The following is a 13,861-nucleotide window of genomic DNA, read 5'->3' on the forward strand; positions in this document are numbered from 1 at the left end:
CATGTATTCATCCATTGAAACTCTTGCACATTCGGGAGAAGCACGCAAACGACAAGTTACAGCCACAAGGTGATTTGGTCTTTACTTGCATGATGCATTCTTACTTCACACTATTTTCTAACATTTATGTTTATTTGTTGTTAGAAAATTCATCCAGGAGGCATGCGATGGAACAAGCCAAGATGATCGAGTCAACCTTCTCACTAGTTGTCTCAATACCCAGGACGTGATTTCTATCTTACAATCACCTGGAGGTAAGCACATTAAGGATGCAGTCACCAAGGACCTTATGCGTAAATTAAGAAATGTGGTTAGTGATGATGACGTTCAACAAGCTTGTGATGAGGCTGGAATCAGCACCAAAGTCTATCATGCTATTTTCCAACTCCTAAAGGATTCCCTCAAAGAACATGGCATTGTGGAAAACCTATTTCCCGTTCCTCACAAGGTCAAGCTCGCAAAGAAGGACACAAACGAAGATGTGTTCTCCCGCATTGGGACATACCTACACATTGAGGACACAATGCCAACTTCCCTTTATGCTTCGTGCGCAACAAAGACAAGGGGAAAAGGTAAGAAACAATCCATAAGAACTTCGGAGAAGGGCTTTCCTTACACAATGTGGAACAATATTTTCGTGGATCTTAGAAGGCTTCAAGAATCCATGCTTAGATTTTACGAGTTACCTGAAGAAGGTGACACACTTTACTTTTTTCTTTGGTATTATTCTTATCATAGACTCTGAAGTTTAAGGTCTTAGCACTATTTATTTTGTAGTTCTTGGCACAAAAGTCGCTTTTGTGCTGAAACTCGATGAGTGTCAAATAGTGAAAGGCCGAAGGTTAGAGAGGCTAAGTGTCACTCTAATGAACGAGGCCCTTCTGCAAACCAAGCGAAGGGATTCAGTCGAGCCATCTCCCACCCCATCTTTTAGCGTGCAATCAGAGAAAGACATTTGGTGGTTGGATGCTATTGAGGTGCCCAAAGAGACCAATGGAGTACTTTCATGGATTTTTGAGAGAACTCCATGGATCACAGAAGTAATACACTCCCAAATTGCAGGTCAGAAGTTGGAGATTGAGGGTTTTGGTAGTTATGATGTAGAGTGGCACTTAGGTGGGGATTTGAAGAACATAAAGTGTTTGCTTGGCTGCAAACAAGGGGCTTCTTCTCTCATTCCTTGTCCATTTTGCACTCGAGGGTACAAACCTAATGGAAAAAAATCACATAAGAGCACTACAAAGGCTGGATCCACGCTTCCATGGCAAGGGCATGGAGAATAAGGGTTAGATTGTCGTGATGTCAGAGATGAAGGTAGAGAATGGGAAGCGTCTATTCTGAGATGTCCCATGCTCAATGCCCCAGACCGTGATCAAAAGGACCAAGCTTGGAATCCAATCTTTCGATTTCCTCTATCGAATGTACATTTTTGTACATTATACGCATTCATGCGCATTTTTGATAGGCTATTGAAGCTCCACATTGACTATGCTTTCACAATGAAACCGTTGGAAAAGTCCCAGGAAGCGATAGAAAGAGTGGAGGTACTCTTGAATTCCATTGGCTGTCACGGTGGAAATGTGTCTATCGTTGCTGCAAAGAACACAGGGGAGGCCCATGAAATTGCTCAACAAGTTTCAATTAGTGGACAAAAAGCTAGACACTTTTTGAAGAAAGTTTCCGAAGGAAAGCCAAGTCGATATGATGCTCAAAACAGCTCCAACCAGCAAGCAGGTAACTTTGGGAGCTTTGGAAGGAAGACATTGCCTAGGGGCTAGGGAGCTCTCCCCACACAACAAGATCGGTAGCCAAGGGAAGAGGAAGAATCAGAAGAGGCTGCAGAACCAGCCCCTAAGTATGTAAACAGGCGCAAGTCTAAGTTTTTCAAGAAGCCTTAACGCCGCCCGCCAGGAAATGTGCAAGTGCCCCCAAGACAACCGCAGCAGTGCCGAGAAATAGCAAGGGCATTTGTAGAAATCCGCCACTACGAGAAGACAACGGAGCTTTTGATTCGGCGTACCCCCTTTGCTTGCACTGTGAAGGAGATGCTTCAAAGCTATGGAAATCAGTATAGAATGTAAGCAATAGCACTAGAGGCTATTCAAGAAGCTGCAGAGGCCCACATCATTTCGGTGTTGGAAGATACCAACCTATGCACCATACATGCAAAGCGAGTGACAATACAGCCAAAAGATATGCAGCTTGCATGTCGATTGCAACGAGACTTCGAGCATTAGCCAAAGTCACCCCTCTTTTTGTATTGCACACCCTTATCTTTGTAATGATTTCACTTTCCAATGACAATATGATCAACAGTTGTGTCTACTGTGTCTACTATCTTTGTAATAAAATGACTTTGTAATTTCAAGTTCTGTATGTAATTTCAGTCAATTTCAGTAAATTTGTGCTTTTTAAGTATCCTTGGGGGTAGATAAGCCTATAAGGGGCAATAAAAAGCCTGGCCACAAGGGCGCGCAAATGGCCCATCCATCAGTTTTGGATGGGCCATTTGCGCGCCCTTGTGGCCAGGATTTTTTTTGCCCCTTGTAGGCTTATCTACCCCCAAGGGTACTTAAAAAGCACAACTTTACTAAAACCTATTGGTTTTGCAACATTATTTTACATGGATCCTTGTGGACACCCTTTTTTGGCCATTTCAAGCTTTGAATTCCCTATAGGATATCAAAAAAAAAACATATTGTGAAACCAAGTGTCTATGCAACATTAATTTGGATTTTTCAAATGTCCAATGTAATTGGACTTTTTGGTGCAGGGGTGTACTAGGTAGAGCTAAAGCAGGTGATAGTGTGCTGGAAACTTCATTTCATGATTGATTTCACCTTTTCTAGTGTCCTTGAGTGTGAGCATATGCTGGAATTTCCATAGAAAGGGTGCATCTAAATTAATGATGCAAAACCAATTCATTTCAATAAATTTGTGCTTTGTAAGTATCCTAGGGGGTAGATAAGCCTAAAAGGGGCAAAATAAAGCCTGGCCACAAGGGCGCACAAATGGCCCATCCAAAACTGACGGATGGGCCATTTGCGCGTCCTTGTGGCCAGGCTTTTTTTGGCCCTTGGTAGGCTTATCTACCCCATAGGGAACATAAAATACCTAAATTTACTGAAATTGACTGAAACTACATACAGAACTTGAAATTACAAAGTCACTTATCAAAACAATTTTCATATCACCAATTGAAACAATTTTCAAGATTGACAAATCACATTCAAAAGAATTTGCAAGATAGAGAGAAAATTTCAAATATTTTTTATTACTTCCAAAACGGTGATTTTACATCATGTATCTGAGGAGTTCATAATTTTTTTGACCATTTCTTGGCGCTTATTTTGTGCGTAAGGCAACTTCCTAGTCAAGAGGGAGTGCGCTATGGCCTTTGGGTCAGTTGAGCCAATGGAAGCATGTATCCCTATCTGGGCAAGCACTTTACCACAAAAGCCAGTGCCAAACGCTGTGCATACAAGGGATCTACGCACTAGGAACACTTGATGCGCAGTTTGAGCAATGGTGCTCAAACACAAAAACTTGCTCAAAGCTTTTAACGACCAAGATGTAAAATGGGCTTGGGGAGTAAATTCATTCTGGATAATGGCCACATCTCCAAGGGGGAGTTGTCCTAGGTAATGCGCAAGGGAAGCTTGAGGTCCAAAGCCCGTCCGCTTGCCACCCGTCCTTGCAGCAAAATCATCAACCTCCACGACATCTTGTCATAAACCGATGAAGGTTGAGAAAAAAGAAAATGAAGGATAAAATAGTAGCATGAAATTTAGGATACAGTTTACCTCCTGCTCCGTGTCGTCCTCCTCCCTGTTGCCCTTTGCATCCAAGTCAATGCTCCCATGCACCACAGATACAACCTTTGGATCATCAGATGGGAGGTTGCATAATGGCATAGGCATCCTAGCAGCCGCAACCTTGGCTTGCGTGGCTTGGAATTCTTCATCAGCCACGTGCAACTGCTCTGCTGCGAGGACCTCCGCACATACAACTGCAATAGTGTCAGCAACAGAGTCCCCTTCTGGCAAGAGCTTGCTTTCTAGGGCATCTGGAGTATTGTCTAAGGGACATTTGGTGTTGTTGCATAGCACGCTCAAGCATTCATCCATGCGCAGACCAAATGCTTTCTCCAAATCATGCAGGAATACATACTCCTCCCCATCCACTAACACTGAGGAGAAGCGGTTGATTTCTACCTTTGGGATAGCCACATCGGTCAGTGGTAGTGGCACTGGAGTGTCACTAGGACCAGCCTCAACTATGGATTTCTCAACCAGTTCCTCAAGGCCCCTAGGGTACTCGAGCTGGTGTGCCTTTCCTTTCCCTGCAGGGTTCATGGGGATAACCTACTGCTCCTTGGTGTCCTTGATAAAGGATCCAACCTGAAGGTGTGGTAAGCGAAGCTCCTCCAAATCAGGTTCCTCGCTCACCAAGAAGATAAATGTTGCGAGTCGAGAAAGGTACTCCACCCCCAACTTGCGCTTCTTGAGGGCTGACACCCCTAGGGCTTGCTCATCCAAGTAATGGCCTGCATCGGTTGCAATTTCTTGGAATCGTTGCAACCGCTTGGAGAATGGGCGATCACCTTTGTGTATATAGCGCAAAAGATCGCAAGGCACCCAGATCCCTACATGTGGGGGGATAGATGTGCTCCTCCATGAACGCAAAAATCTTGGCAAATGCATCCATGTGAAGGGCAACTGTGGCATCAAGATCAGGGAGACGAGTAAAAAAGGTGCGGAGGTCCAACTTCCCTTTGTATTTGGTGTCCTCAAGGAAGAGGATGAAGCGTGACAAAGGGGTGGATGTGGTTGCAGATGCAGAGGCTGTGGAAGCATCCATGTCTAGCCTGGGGTGTAGACAGAGAGTGGAGGAGCTCAAGAGTTGCAAAAGTGAATTAAATAGTGAATGAGTTAGGTGGCCCCCCTTTTATAATGGACCCTTTTTTTAAGACATTAAAAAAATGGCACTTTCACCAAAAAATGATTTCTCATCCCAATGCAAAAAATTATATTCAAAGGCATGATTTGCCGAAGCAAATCATGTTGATTACAGCGGGGATCGGTTTGAAAATTGCAAGAGTTACAAAGTTATAAGATCGATATCATAGTTCCATCCATCCCCCAGTCCTCCTCGACCTTCAGTTTTTCTTCCATTCTCTTCCCAATCTACGGACATTCATTACAATAAGCATCCAATGATCGACAAACCATGATGTATTGAAAATGTGGTGGAAGGATTCTCACCTTGTGACCTTGTAAACGAAATTGTGCTTGTTGAAGGGCCTCCAAACCCATAATAACCAAATGTTCTCGAACATTACTGAGAGTCCAATGCTTGTTCACTTGGACTGCCTCCAAAGCATCGTTGGGCATCTTCACTGCAATGTCAAAGCTTGCAATAGCGCCGTCTACACTCTGTAAGGGAGTCCATACTCCAAGCTTGCACATCCAACGATCATAGTGAAATCGTATGTACAAGGAGGTGCGGGATTTCAAATAGCGCATTCCAATACCTGAAGCTCCAACCTTACAATGGTACCGGTCCCCGTTGTGCATACCCTCCACAAAACCCCAGTCCTCTTCTAAAAGCCTTCCTAATTCCTCGTAATGCGCATCTTTACATACAAGCATTGTGGTAGTCTCCACAAATCCAAACTCTTTAAAAATGTGCACAAAACAATGAATAGGCAAACACCAACTCAAGCCCACAGACCTAGAAGCTTTAGAGTATTTCAAAGAGTTTTGGATATCCATTATCATCTTTTGCTTGAAAGATGCTACCGACCACAAATCTGGAACCGGCCACTCCATACTTAATAAGGAAGTTACTTTGATGGGTTCAAGCGTTCCAAACGCTTGTGTAGAAGTAGGGACAATATAGGAGTGAGAATAGAAGAAAATCCTTCTTTGAACCAGTTTGGTTGGGCAAAGATGTGGGAACATTATTGCTCCAATATCCGCATGTACAGCATTGAATGTGCCGGAGAGACTATGAAGTGGCTGCTCCTCCACCAACGTAGATGGAAATATGACTATAAATGCATGACAAATCTTAAGTATGAATCCATAATAACATTACACTGTGATTTCACACCTAGCTTTGTATTCTCAAAACATGTACTTACAATGTGTTGGAAATCGAGGTGGTTGTTGCAAATGCATGGTTGACATTGAGAAAACATGTTGCACAATGGCTACGGTCCCCTTGTCTTTGCGGTTCTTGAAGCCAAGGAGCTTTCCTTTCCAATGAAGATCCAAGTTTGCACGATTCCGCACACGATGAGGGCCAATAGCAGATGGTTGCATGTATACCCAAGCACCTTTGGTGAACTCTTGTGGCACCCACTCATCATCTACACCTCTAGTGTTGTGGCATGCAAGTGCTGTGACCTCATCCTTTGGCCGCCTTTGCGAAGTAGAGTTGGCCATGGTTGAGCAAAGAAAATTAGGAGGAGGAGAAGGACCTTGCTTGTTGCTACAATGTACAGAGGATAAAGTGATATGAGAAGGTGGATAACCCTTGTGGCAATGGGAGGAGAAGGTGGATAACCCTTGCTTGGTGTGGCAATGGGAGGAGAAGGTGGATAACCTTTGCTTGGTGTGGCAATGGAAGGTGGTAGGGGAGGAGAGAGGAGCTTCCTTGCTGCAGCAATGGAGATGGTGTAGAGAGAGAGAGAGAGTGTGTTGGAGTAGAGGATGAGTGTGATGGTTGCAACCAAGGAGGGGTTGGAAAAGAGGGGTTCTAGAGAGAGAAAATCACTTTTTTCCTAAGAACTACTTTTGGGGGAGCTCTGGATAGCAAAATAAGATTTTTCAAAAGTTTTTTAAAAATTTTGAATTTTAGGGTTTTTGGGTGTACATTTTGACTTTTTGAGGTCAAAAAATGCTTTTTTGACCATAAAATAGTTTTAGGGGGGTTTTAAGAAGATGAAATTTGAGTTTTGAAAATTTTTAAAAAATTTCAAATTTTTGGGATTTTTTCATAACCGGATTAAAAAGGAGGGAAGTTGGAGGTTCCATATGGCCCACTCACCCCCCCCCCACACCCCCCCCCACCTTCTCACTAGGTAAGAGCCCATTTAAGAAGTGTAAGACTACTTTGTCCCCCTACATTTTTGAGGGCATAGAGTGTGTCCACCACCCTCTTCTCATTGGCTGGCCTCTAATTAACCTTAATCCCAAAGGGCCCCTAGAGGGTTCATATTTTTCCTAATGTGAAGAGGTATCTTTAATCCCATCTTCCCCAAATTGTTGCCTACTTCATCCCATACATGTGGTCTAATCTTAAGCAGTTCAGATAGAGTAATGGTGCATTGTATTCGAGCTGACATCAACTCTTGCATACTCTTTGTATCCATCATCTTGGATATGGCTTTTCTCTGAGATGGCACCACTCTAGTCTCTGAGTCTGTCTCATGTTCTCCTATGTATGAGGGTAAGGTCTTCAAGGACTCTAGTTTTCTTTCAATTGAAACTTCCGTCCCTGTATCTCCATTTAGAGATTGAATGTCTCCCTGATAGACTTCATGCCCTGTATTGACCTTAGTTATGGGTGCAGATTGGAAAGTCGCACTTCCATCTTTTGCACTTCTAATTGCTTCCCAAAATTCATTTGGCCATGGCTCATCTATCTCTGGGATAGGTGCCATAAATTGTGATCTTGACCTTGCATCATTAGTGGTGTTAGCCACTACTTGATCATCTAGTTGAATTTCTAGGTTGTTGGTTTCTTGTGTTGCAGTTTTTGCTTGCACATCCTTTTGTGATTCTAGCTCAATGTTTCTTTGAGTTAATGTTTCAACAACCTTTGCCTTACACATTTCAAATCCAACACTTTTTGGTTTTGTTTCTAGAGGTGGAATTGGTGCTTCAGGCTCCATCATTGCGTGTGCAGTTTTTCAACCTCTCAGTCTCTACCTCAGCATGAGGATATTTCATCCCTCGTTGCTCTAGGGTTTGGTTGGGTTTCAATCTAGCCTCATATGCTTCCAATGTAGCATCTAATGGCTCTAGGACTTTGTCTACCAACACAGATCCTCCGGAAGACGCCTTCCTTGGTTTCTTATCGCTCACCACTGTTTGGTTTTCTCGTTCTTGTTTTAACTTCTCCTTTGTCTCTTGTAATTCTGTTTGTAGTGCAGTTTGATTTGTAATTGTTTTTTCTTTAATTCTGTCTCTTTTGGCTTTCCAGGATTTTCTCCCAGTCCTCAGTGACACACTAGTTGTTTCCCCTTGTTTGGGTTGTGGATCTTTCTCCTCATTAGCTTGGTCCTGATCATTTTCTTTTGCTTGGGCTCTAGTCACTACCTTCACAGGAATTTTGGGTTCTGCCTCTGATCCACTTGGAGAAGGTACCACTCCCACAACATTCATTGTTGTTTTCCCCTGTTTGTTTTGGTGTTTTGGACAATTTGGAACAATGTGTGTAATGGCACACTCCACACAATATCCAATTATCTCTACACGAGAACAATTCTTGGCCCAATGATTACCTCCACATATGTAGCATGGTCCATCTTGTTGAGTCATTGTTCTTGCTTAGCCAGAATAGTCTTTGGTCTACGCTCTTGATTGGCTATGAGCATCAGAGTGTCCTCATTCAATGAATAGAGTTTTCTCATAGTAGATTCTTGCCCTACCTTAGGTTGTGATGCCTCAACTCTTTGTGAAGCCCTTGATACAACCCTATTTTTAAATAATGGATGATTTGGTAATGGAATTTTTTTTTCTATTTGATGTCCAAATAGTATCCCCCTCGTGTAGGTTTGATTATAGTAGCACTCACTCATCTCATGATTGGTCCATTTTTGCTCAATGGCACACCATTTTATTCGTTGTACTACTTGCGCTGCTAGCTCATCTAGGTTGGTCATTACTTGAGACATAACCACTTGCCTTGAGTTGGTTTCACTAGATGCTAAAGGAGCATTATCCATAGTGATCTTTGTATCACCAATTTCCTCGGCATAGGCTTTACAATTGTCAACTAGGTATAACGCTTCTCTCGTGACTTGTTCAAAGGAAGTACATCCGTTTAAGTGCAAATATTTCTTGAGAGTTTCATTTTTCAAACCCTCTATGAAGAGAATTGATAATCTTTCATCCTCCGGTAACTCGCGTTCCGGGCATCTCTCTATATATTGTCTGAAGCGTAGCGATGCTTCCTTCACTCTCTCATCTTCTTTTTGTTTGAATGCATAGATTTGGGACACTGTGTTATGCTTGATTCCCCTTTTAGAGAACTCCACAACAAATTCTTGCCACAGTTGTTCAACGTTTGAGAAGGCATTTTTGTCCAACGGTTGGAACCAATTCAATGCTATCCCTTCCAAGGTTAAGCCAAATCCCTCATACTGTGTATGAAAATAAAATACTTGTTCGGCTCTTAACACTTGTTTGAACAAGGATGCATGTACATATGGATCCCTTAATTCATCATACTTCTTTCTGACACATTTGGCCAATTGATATGGTCTCATTGGTTCTGGTTCAACCATGTATCTTAGCGTGTTGGGGTCTCTCACAAAGACATCCCCCATTCCTTCTTCTCGTCTTGGAGAAAATCCTGGTGGAATCCCCTTTGAGATATGTTTTGGAAATGTTGATGGATTTGTAAGTATAATTGGTGGTCTCTTAGTTCCAATCAATGAGGTAGGAGCTACACTCCCGTGAATAGCTATTTTGGATGTTTGAGGTCCATTTGATCCCATAGTTTCAACGTTAGCTTCTTGCAAATCAGTCTCAAAAACCCTGGTACGCTTACACTCGATTGAAAGTAGTAAGCAGAGATTGGAGTACCCATGTATGTATATCTTTCTAGCTCAATTGGGCTGATAAGTTTGTACTCTCGTCCATACTTATCTACCATTAGAACTTGCACTCCCTGGTCATCTGTGTATGTGAAGGCATAGAGGTTCTTGTAGTCTGTCAACTCTTCAATGATGGAATTTAAACATCTATAAAAGTTGTTTTGATCCCCAATAGGTAACCTATAAAGGCCATCATAAGTGTAATCCGTTAGAACTCTCGTAGCTTCATTGGTTTTGATGAACCTCACGTTGAATTTGTTGATTAGAGGATGCTTCTCCTCTAAGTTTCCAGCAATTTCCACTTTTCCTCTTTCAAACTCCCACATTTTAGTTGATTGGTTTGGCTTCCAGTGAGCTACATGATCACTTGAAAAGTATCCATGAGCCATGCCTTGAGGTTTGGCTTGATATGATTGATAAGCCTCATGGTCTTGTCTCAACCCTCTTGTTATAGGTGTTGCAGTATTTCTGCCTGTTTGTGTAGGTGGCATAGCTCTGAGTTGAGTGGGAATCCCTAATGATGGATGAGTTGTCATGTTTAAGCCTCACTCGATACTCTCAAGATGATCCTTGATAAGAACACCTTGGCTTAGTGCACACGATCCCTTCTTGCCCTGATCAAGTCTTTAAAAAGTCAGGAATTTGTGACTTTTTTGGTCTTTGGAAATTGGTTCTGGGTACCCTAAAAGTTTGGAATTAGGAAAACTAGAAAAATTCAGGTCTAGGTGTGTGCCATTGCCCACAAGCTTCCTTCCTAGCTATACCTGACTCAACTTGGAGTTGTCTATCAAAAGTTAGAGCACTTTTGGTGAACTGCACTTGAAACAACACTCAAAACAGTTTCAGGATCAGCACACAGGAACTTTGGCTTGTATCTTGGCTTCCAGAAGGTATTTTTCACTCAAACTTAAGATTTGGGATGCACTCAAGTAGGTCTACAAACTTATGAAGTAAGATACTCTCACTATGTAGAGGTACACCGATCGCGATCGTTGACCCCATGTCACAGATTTGGAAGATTTTTGCACAATAGCTAGCCCTTGATGTCTTGATACCAAGTGTCTTTGTATTTTTGAATTTGGAGATGTTTTGACCAATGAAAACCCAAATCCCAGGTGGTTCTGCGGTTATTGGCTTGATTGTGTAACTGGGACTTTTAACCACTTTCTTTTGTTTTTTTGACCTTGCTCCTTTTGGAAAATATGTTGCACTAGATGTCAGCTACCTACTCATAAATTTTCAGTCCAAAATGTCACTGGGGTACACCGATCGCGATCGTAGTTCCAGCTCCTTTTTGCATGAAATTTTAAGAGTTGATAGACATGGGTATGATTAGTATATTCCCAAACCCACTTTGCATTTGGATTACAAAAACTTGAATTTTCTCAAAATTTTGGTATGAAGGATCAGTGATGATCACTATTTGCCCTATTTGACATCTTTCTTTTGGTTTTTTGACCCTGGTTCTTTTGAGAAAGTTGTTTGTCTAGTTATCAGCTACCTACTCACCAAGTCTCAACTCAAAATGTCAATATGGTACACCGATCGCGATCGTAGTTTTGAGCCCAAATTGGATGAAACTTGTGGATATGGTAGACAATGATGTGTACAGTCTACTCCCCAAATCTTTTTGAAATTGGACAAGAAAAAGTCATGTTTTCACCAGATCTTGGTCTGCTGCAGTGGTTTCCTGACTGTCTGCTGTTTTTGGCTATTTTGGTGATTTTTTTTGAATTTTGAAAACTCCTGGTATCTTATATAACCTAGGTGTATGTGTGGGTAAAGTCTGGTCAATATCTAGCACTGAGGTACACCGATCGCGATCGTACTTTGGAGCCCAAATTGGATGAAACTTCACCAGCTTGTTCACTAGGCTATTTTAAGACTACCTGCCAAATCTTTTTGAATTTGGACTCAAAAAAGTCAAGTTTCTACCATTTCTTGGTTGGAAGTGCCTGTTTTCCCAATTTTATATGTTTGACTTGATTTTGGTGTTTGTTTTGTGATTTGAGAGATACTTAGGCTTGTCCTATGCACAGGCTATCCCTTTGCATGGTTTCTTCCAAGTTTTGATGTGTTTTGGTCTACTAAAAATCAATTTCTATGCTAGTTTAGCAGCTTTTGACTCGGATATGTATTCAGTGGTTTTGACCTATTTTTTGTGGTTTTTGCCCTAGGTCGTTTAGACTTTTATGTTTGTATACACCTAAGGATCCCACACATGAAATCTGGTCAAAATCTGGCACTTATGTACCCCGATCGCGATCGTAGTTCTGAGCCCAAATTAGACCAAATTTGGCATGCTTGTAGACACTGATGTTTTAGAGCTATCCCCCAAGTCTTTTTGCATTTGGATCACCAAAAGTCAAGATTTTGCAGTTTTTGGGTCTGTTAGGCTAGTTTTACCCAAGTGGCCTGATTTCCTTGATTTTTGATGTTTTTGGGTGTGGTTGATTTAGAAAAACTTGTTTAGAATCTTATCAGGAAGGCACATGTCAAATCTTGTACAATTCTTACACTGAGGTACACTGATCGCGATCGTAGTACCAAAGCCAAATCTGATGAAATTTTACAGGCTCTCTCTGATAAGTATTTCCCAGTGTTTAGTGCTACCACTTTGTGATTTGAATCAATTTCAGCTCTGTTTGGTGAGATTTTCTAAATTTCAGAGTCTTATGGCCTTTTTGCCAAAGTTATGGTTTTTTGGTGTTTTTGACTCTATCTTTTGCCCCAAATCTGATTGGAATGTGATTTACTTATCCTACTCCTAAGTACAGAAATGAAAGAACATAAGAAAATGAATCAAACAAAACAAACAGGATAAAAAACGGATGATGGATCAGTCCTCAATCGATACTACAAAGAAATTTGAAGAGAAAAAATGCTTAAAGCGACCTCACTCACAACTCTCTATATCTCTCAAGAGTAGATCTAGCGAGTCCACCGACCCTAGACTCCACTAAGCACTAAAACCCTATCTAGATGCTTCATTGAAATGTAGATGGAATGGAAATTATCTTTTGGAACAATAAGAAAACTTTGAATACACACTCTGTCACTCATCACCTAAGATTCATTCCCTGGAAACGGCGCCAATGTTTGCCGGTCGCCGCAACGGACGTCCATAGCATAGCTCTCAAGCATCAACATAAAAGTATCGATACAGGGGCAGCGACTCGGATGAGGCATGGAAACTCACTAGGGTGTCAATCCTAATGAAGTGAACTCAAAGAGATGCAACTACTAACCCTACAAGCAAATCAATCGCACTAAAGCCAAGTAATCTACCTATGTCCTTCTACACAGCTCTACAGTCATCATGCCCGTTCACCATGCAAATCATATCGGAATCGCACGAAACTTGAAGGGAAGCTACAAGGGACTATCAGGAACATATCCTATCATTGTCACAGCATTCTGGGAAGGTACAACGATCGCGATCGTTCATCCCACAGTACGCAAAAACATTAAACGGATGATCCTAAAGGGTCGTTTTTGGGTCCCTAAAGCCTCTCCTAGGGTCAAAACAACATAAAATACGCATATAAACACTCAAAACAGCGATTTAAGGCCTAAACGGATGCGTTTGAAACCTTCACCGAATCTTGAATGCTTACACTTGAATGAAAGAGCACAGTAAGAGGAACACAATGCAAGAAACAAAACTGAATTTGGATTACCATAGCCACAGAAGCAATGATTACAAGCTGGAGCAATGAGGTAGCTCTCTATGCGTAACGCAATAGTCACTTATCTTCAAAAAATGATCTCCCTTTCCCACTAACCTTAGTGTATTATATACCTAGGGCTTTCTAAAGTGGCCGGCGGCCAACTTCTCATGGACCTTTACATACATCATTGGAAAAATTACATCTTGACTCAGGCTTGACATAGACGATTGACATTAGGCTTTTATAGGGTTTGATGTATTAAACATTGGAAAAATAATGTGACCACATCAAAACTTTGACCGGCTGACCCAACGGGCACCTTGGCTAGGTGGGCACTTGTATGTTGTTATCACTTCCAAAC

The sequence above is a fragment of the Adiantum capillus-veneris genome, chromosome 17 (genome assembly GCF_014529385.1).
Source record: "Adiantum capillus-veneris isolate H3 chromosome 17, ASM1452938v2, whole genome shotgun sequence".
Classification (NCBI taxonomy): domain Eukaryota; kingdom Viridiplantae; phylum Streptophyta; class Polypodiopsida; order Polypodiales; family Pteridaceae; genus Adiantum; species Adiantum capillus-veneris.